Below are 7715 nucleotides of genomic sequence, written 5' to 3'. Positions count from 1 at the left end.
CGGTTTGAGCTATGGAAGACATCCTCTTGCTGTGAAGGCGCATGAGAAGCCTGGGCCATTGTGAAAGCACGCTTTACCAAGCTAGATCCTAATCACATGGCCTGAGTGGGACCATAGGGACCAGACAGGAAAGAAATTCATTTGAATTTGGTGTTTGACCAAGTAATGATAGCTGCGAAGTATTCGCAGGAAGACTTTAAGTTAGACAGTCTGATATATGGAATAGATAAGGAATATGTATTTGATTCAATGTATTAATGTACTTTAGGATCAATCTATACCTTTATTCGAACATGTAGAAAGTTTGTCATCGCAGGGTTTCAGCTTTAACCTTCGGACCAACATGGTGGAGTATTTCCGGATACTATTTGGATTGAAAAGAAGCATTCACAATGTCCGGAAGCCAGGCAACCCAGTCATTGTGCTCAAACTGACAATTTTTTAGTTCGGGAGGTATGTTATATTACGTATGTAAGAAACATCTTGCAAGGAGAATAGTTCCGTTAAGGGTTCCTTTCTTTGGGTCGGCATGCTGTAATTGTGTGTGCCTGGGCTTTGGTCTATATGACAAAAAAAATTGTTCCGCAGTGTTAGAGTGGTTACAATAATGTAACAATCTGTCGCTTGATTGCCGACCAATTATTCTCTTAAGAATGCTAGCTTTCGGCTTCACCCATCTAAGGGACATGTCTTCATGACCCGGTTGTAACAATCGCAGAGCTGCTCCCTTTACACCCTAGCCGAACAATCGGGAACGTAGGGCATAAACACGGGAGCAAGGCAACCCAGTTTGGCAAAAACATAATTCATAGAGGTGCATATAATGGCAAAAAGGGTGTATATGAGCAAATGCCACATATATTGTGAGCTCAAGCTCGGAATAATAATAAGCTTCGGTTAAAGAAGCCCCCAGTCATGGTGGGGTGTATACATTTAAGGACGTGTACCCCTCAAGTGTTCGGCTTATCCTAACACATCCTGGAAATCGTATAAAAACGAGAAAACAAAAAACAAAACGAAGAGGAGAAAAAAGAACGAAAAAGAAGTATGGCCGAACTTTATGCGTAGAATCTTCGGAGCCGAGCACCGTTTCATGGATTCGGCTCTAGGTGATTATCCGATGCATTACGAAGGCGATAGAATCCTGCTGTGAGAACTTCATCTATAATGAAGGGACCCCCCATTATGGTTTGAGCTTGTCCTTCATCTTCTCTGGGAGGGGCAAAACGAGTTCACCAACATTATAAGTCTTGGCCCGCATTTCTCTGCTTTGATATCTCCGAGCCTGTTGTTGATAGAATGCAGAACGGGCTTTTGCAATATCATGCTCCTCCTCCGGGCCGTCTAGATCGTCCTGCCAATCGAGCTTGGCTTCTCTCTCATCATACATGCGCACTCGAGGTGACTCATGAATAATATCGTAGGGCAAGACAACCTTTGCGCTGTACACCATGAAAAAGGGTCTGTATCCAGTCGTGCGATTGGGCATGGTCCGCAGTCCCCAGAGTACGGAATCAAGTTCCTCGACAAAGCGCTTATCTGACTCCAGTAGGGATCGCACCAGTCTAGGTTTGATGCCGCCAATAATCAGGCCATTAGCCCATTCGACCTGACTGTTTGTTTAAGGGTGATATATGGAGGCATAATAGAGCTTAATGCCTAGGTTAGCACACCAATTTTTGGCCTCATCGACTGTGAAGATAGAGACATTGTCAGTAATGATGCTGTACGGGACACCGTAACGGTGTACAACATCAGATATAGAGTCAATCACCGGCCCAGCTTCAACCATTTTTACTGGTTTGGCCTCTATTCACTTAAAGAATTTATCCACCATAACTAGCAAATATTTCTTCTTGTGGCTACCCCCTTTAAGGGGTCCGACCATCTCTAGCCCTCAGACCACAAAAGGCCAAGTCAGGGGAATTGTTCTTAGGGTAGTGGGCGGCATATGACTTTGATTGGTGAAAAGCTGACATCCTACACAATGATGTACAAGGGCTTGTGCATCTGCCCAGGTTGTTGGCCAAAAGAAACCTGTACGGAAGGCCTTGCATATGAGGGCCCGAGCTATGACGTGATGGCCACTGAGACCAACATGTATTTCGGCCAAGAGCTATCATCCCTCTTCTTCAGAGATACATCTTTGAAGAACTCCAGTAGTACTTTTCTTGTAGAGTTCGCCTTCGTGAACTTTGTAGGCTTTAGAGCGTCGAACTATGCGACGGGCCTCATCCTTGTCATCAAGGAGCTCCTGCCTATTAAGGTAGGCCAGGAATGGTTCGGTCCATGGAGCAATGACAACCATGGTTACATGGGCAGAAGGTGTCATTTTGGTGCCCAAGCCCCCGATGATATCTGAATTGTGTTCGGCATCTGTGGGTATGATCGGCTCCGGACTAGTATTTCCGCTCTCATCCTGCCATACCATCGATGGCTTGAAGAGCCTTTCCACAAAGGTGTTAGGCAGGACAGGGTCGCATTTAGCACCCATTCGAGCAAGGATGTCTGCTTCCTGATTACTGTCTCGAGCAACATGATGGAACTCTAGCCCCTCAAACCGAGCTGATATTTTGAGTACGGTGTTTCGGTATGCTGCCATTTTTGGATCTTTTGCATCAAATTCTCCATTTATTTGGGATATTGCGAGGTTGGAATCCCCACACACCTCTAGGCATTTTATGCCCATAGAAACAACCATTCATAGTGCCTCGTATTCGATCGCGTTGTTGGAGTTCGTATACATGATTTGTAATATGTAGCGGACTATGTCCCCTGTAGGGGATGTTAAGATGACACCAGCCCCCAGTCCGGCTAACATTTTAGAGCCGTCGAAGTACATTACCTTGTTGGAGTATGTGATGTACTCTTTAGGGAGTTTGACTTCCATCCATTCGGCGACATAGTCGGCCAACACCTGAGATTTAATAGCTCAGCGTGCCTTGTATGTTATTTCAAATGGTAAGACCTCGATGGCCCATTTGGCTATGCAGCCGATGGCGTCTCGATTATTTATGATGTCATTGAGTGGTACTTCGGATGCCACCACGATCGAACACTCTTGAAAGTAGTGCCGCAGGTTCCGGGATGCCATGAAGACCGGATACACTATTTTTTGGTAGTGTGGGTATCAAGATTTGCATGGTGTATGGACCGCCGATACATAGTACACTGGTTTCTAGAGTGGGAGTTTGTGTCCCTTTTCCTCTCGTTCGACGACGAGTATGGCGCTCACCACCTGCTGAGTCACAGATATGTAGAGCAACATAGGTTCACCAACACTTGGTGTGGTAAGGATTGGGTTGCTTGCTAACAACGTTTTTATTTCTTCCAATCAGGCTATAGCCGCATCCATCCATTCATAGTGGTCGGTGCGCCAGAGAAACCGATAAAGTGGCAGCGCCTTTTCTCCCCATCTGGAGATAAAGCGGCTCAGGGCTGCCACACACCCAGCTAGTTTTTGGACCTGCTTTAGGTATGTTGGCGTTTCCAATTATGACAGGGCTCGGATTTTGGCTGGGTTTGCTTCGATTCCTCTATTGGAAACAATGAACCTAAGTAGTTTTCTAGCTGGAACGCCGAAGATAGATTTTTCCGGATTGAGCCATATGTCTTATGTTCGGAGGTTGTAGAATGTGAGGCGTAGATCGTCCACCAATGATTCAACATGTTTAGTCTTGATGACTACATCATCTACGTATGCCTCCATTGTCTTGCCAATTTTCTTTTCCAGACATGTTTGAATTATGCGTTGGTAAGTGGCGCCAGCGTTTTTGAGTCTGAAAGGCATAGTGTTGAAGCAGAAAGGCCCATACGGGGTAATGAATGCTGTTGTGGCCTGGTCGAAGGCCGGAGTTGTTTTAACTTCCCCACGAGGTGATAAATGTTGTTATGTTTTAAGGTTGTTGTTCCCTTGTACTAACAATGCAGCTGAGTATGAATCCTTGCTCCATGGTCTTTGGCTGGCTAAAGAGATGAATCTAAGCCGGGTGGGGTGTTTCGGTGACTCAGACTTGGTGGCTCAGCAAGTTTCAGGCACTTGGGATTCTAAGGATCCGCTCATGGCGGCTTATCGCCGCGAGGTTGATGTTATTGCTGGTCACTTCAAGGGTTATCAAGTAGAACGTGTTGATCGAAGGAAAAACAAAGCAGCTGATGATTTAAGTCGGCTGGGATCTCAGTGTAAGCCAGTGCCACCCAATATTTTCCTTGATACTTTGCATTATCCTTCAGTCAAGCTGCCTATAGAGGAAGATCTTGCTATTCTTGACCTGGAGGCACAACTTGTGGTGGCTCTTCATGCTATTCCTGATTGGACAGTTCCATATTTGGCGTATATGACCTGGGGCGAGTTACCTAAAGATGAAATGTTGGCCAGGCAGATACCCGGCGGTCTAAGTCAATGACTATTGTCAATGGGGACTTGCATCATCGCAGTGTCATAGCGGCATTTCAACGTTGTGTTTCTCCTGAGGAAGGTTGTGAGATCTTACGAGAGATTCATGAAGAAGATTGCAGTCATCATGCCGGCTCTAAATCTCTCGTCGCCAAGGCTTTCCGTCATGGTTTTTATTGGCTGACGACTCATGCTGACGCAGAGGATTTGGTCAGTAAATGTGATGGTTGTCACAAATTCTCACGATGAGCTCATGTGCCGGCTCAAGAATTGAGAATGATTCCAATTGCTTGGCTATTTGCGGTGTGTGGGCTTGATATGGTTGGACCTTTCAAAAGGTCCAAGGATAAAAAGACTCACCTTTTGGTGGCGGTTGACAAATTCACAAAGTGGATTGAAGCAGAGCCGGTTAGTAAGTGTGATGCGGCAAAAGCGTTTCAATTCATCAAAAAGGTGATTTTCCATTTTGGTTTTCCCCACAACATTATAATTGACGATGGCACTAATCTGTCCAAGGGTGCTATGAAAGAGTTTTGTCAACGAGAGCATATTCGACTTTATGTATCATCAGTGGCTCACCCTTAGTCCAATGGTCAAGATGAGAGGGTCAACCAAGCAATTGTGAAAGGCATCAAGCCCCGGCTTATGGTCCCTTTGTAGAGGACGCCGGGTTATTGTGTAGAGGAGTTACCCTCTGTATTATGGAACATCAATACCACCCCAACAGATCTACGGGTTACACGCCTTTCTTTATGGTTTACAGAGTAGAGGAGGTTCTCCCTAGTGACATCCGTCACGACTCGCCCCGAGTGGCGGCTTATGTTGAAGCTGACGGTGAAAAGGCACGTTAAGATGCACTTGACTTGTTGGATGAGGAGCGTGACCTTGCGGCGGCTTGTTCGGTGATATTCCAGCAAGATTTGCACCGTTATCACAGCCGCCGGGTTAGAACCAGGACCTATCAAGAGGGTGACTTCGTGCTCCGGCTTACCCAGGATCAAACTGATATGCACAAGCTATCCCCACCTTGGGAAGGGCCCTTCATGGTCAAGAAAAATCTGAACAACGGGTCTTACTATCTTATCGATCTTCGAGACCACAAGGCCTCAGGCACGTCGGAGGAGGAGACCCGCCGGCCGTGGAATATTGCTCATCTTCGCCCTTACTACACCTGAGCCACCGGCTCTTGTGGTGTACATATTTTGACAATGTATATATTATGATGAATATAATAAAGCCGGTATCCCTGATAACTCAGGGCCACTGTCATCTCCTTTATAAAAGTATGAATCTTTTATATAACTTCATAAGAGCACAACTATGGTTACTTCGGTAATCCGGCTATCAAGCCCATATCTTAAGAGCACAGCTCTAGTTACTTCAGTAATCTGGCCATCAAGCCCATATTATAAAGAGAATAGCTCTGCTTACTTCGGTAATCCGACTATCAAGCCCATATTATAAAGAGCACAACTCTGGTTACTTCGGTAATTCGGCTATCAAGCCCATACTATAAAGAGCACAACTCTGGTTACTTCTGTAATCCGGCTATCAAGCCCATATTATAAGAGCACAACTCTGGTTACTTCGGTAATCCGGCTATCAAGCCCATATTATAAGATCACAACTCTGGTTACTTCGGTAATCCGGCTATCAAGCCCATATCATAAGAGCACATCTCTGGTTACTTCGTTAATCCGGCTATCAAGCCCATATTATAAGAGCATAGCTCTGATTACCTCGACAATCTGGCTATCAAGCCAATATTATAACTTCATATGAGCACAACTCTGATTACTTTGGTAATCTGGCTACCAAGCCAATATTATATGAGCATAGCTCTGATTACTTTAGTAATCTAGCTATCAAGTCAAAATTCTAAATGAGCATAGCTCTGACCTACTTGGAGGTTTAATGCCCGGGTTACATGGGCCAAATAGAGTTTGTTGCAAAGAACAACTCAAAAATAGGTACCCGGCCTTGATAGTTCAAAGTACATCCCTTGCGGGCTTTTTGATTCACAAAACATAGTTTTGATAACCCTTGTTTGGCTTCAAACGCCAGGAATATGATGAACCGGTAGTATGTGTTGGGGAACATAGTATTTCAAAGATTTGCATATGATCACACAAGATCTATCTCTAGGAGAAGCATAGCAACAAGAGGGAGAGTGTGTCCACATACCCTCCTACACCGAAAGCGGAAGCGTTTAGTAACGCAGTTGATGTAGTCGAACGTCTTCGCGATCCAACCGATCAAGTATCGAATGCACGACACCTCCGCGATTTGCACATGTTCAGCTCAGTGACGTCCCTCATACTCTTCATCCAGCTGAGGCCGAGGGTGAGTTTCGTCAGCACGACGGCGTGGTGACGGTGATGATGAAGTTTCCGATGCAAGGCTTCACCTAAGCACTATGACAATATGACCGAGGTGGAAAACTATGGAGGGGGCCACCGCACACGGCTAAAGATCAACTTGTGTGTCTATGGGGTGGCCGCCTCCCATGTATATAAAGGAGGGAAGGAGGAGGAGGCCAGCCTCAAGGGACGCGCCCAAGGGGGGGATTCCTACTCCTAGTAGGAGTAGGTTTCCCCCTTTCCTAGTCCAAGTAGGAGAAGAAGTAAGGAGAGGAAGAAGAGAAGGAAAGGGGGCCGACCCCCCTAGCCCTAGTCCAATTCGGTTTGGGCTAGGGGGGCACGCGCCGCCTCTTGGCCTCCTCTCTTCCACCACTAGGCCCATAAAGTCCAATAACCTCCCGGAGTGGGTTCCGGTAACCACCGATACTCCAAAACTAATCCGAAATGACCCGAACCATTCCGGTGTCTGAATGTAACCTTCCAATATATGAATCTTTTTGTCTCGATGTAACACCCCGGATGTAATTTACCTTATATGTATCCCAACTCTTGCCGTTTCCGGCGCTAAGTTATTGTATTTCCTCGGGTTCGGGTTTTGACTCCGTGTGTTGTTGCCTTTGTCATGCATCTCATATCATGTCATCATGTGCATTGCATTCGCATATGTGTTCGTCTCATGCATCCGAGCATTTTCCCCGTTGTCCGTTCTGCATTCCGGCGCTCCTATCTCCTCCGGTGCCCCTTTCTACCTCTTTTCATGTGTGGGGGTTAAACATTTCCGGATTGGACCGAGACTTGCCATGCGGCCTTGGTTTACTACCAGTAGACCGCCTGTCAAGTTTCGTGCCATTTGGACTTCGTTTGATACTCCAACAGTTAACCGAGGGACCGAGAAGGCCTCGTTTGTGTTGCATCCCAACACCCCTTCAATTTGTCCCAAAACCCACCTAAACCCTCTC

This window comes from Triticum aestivum, chromosome 4A, assembly GCF_018294505.1.
Source record: "Triticum aestivum cultivar Chinese Spring chromosome 4A, IWGSC CS RefSeq v2.1, whole genome shotgun sequence".
NCBI lineage: Eukaryota > Viridiplantae > Streptophyta > Magnoliopsida > Poales > Poaceae > Triticum > Triticum aestivum.
This window is presented reverse-complemented; position numbering follows the sequence as displayed.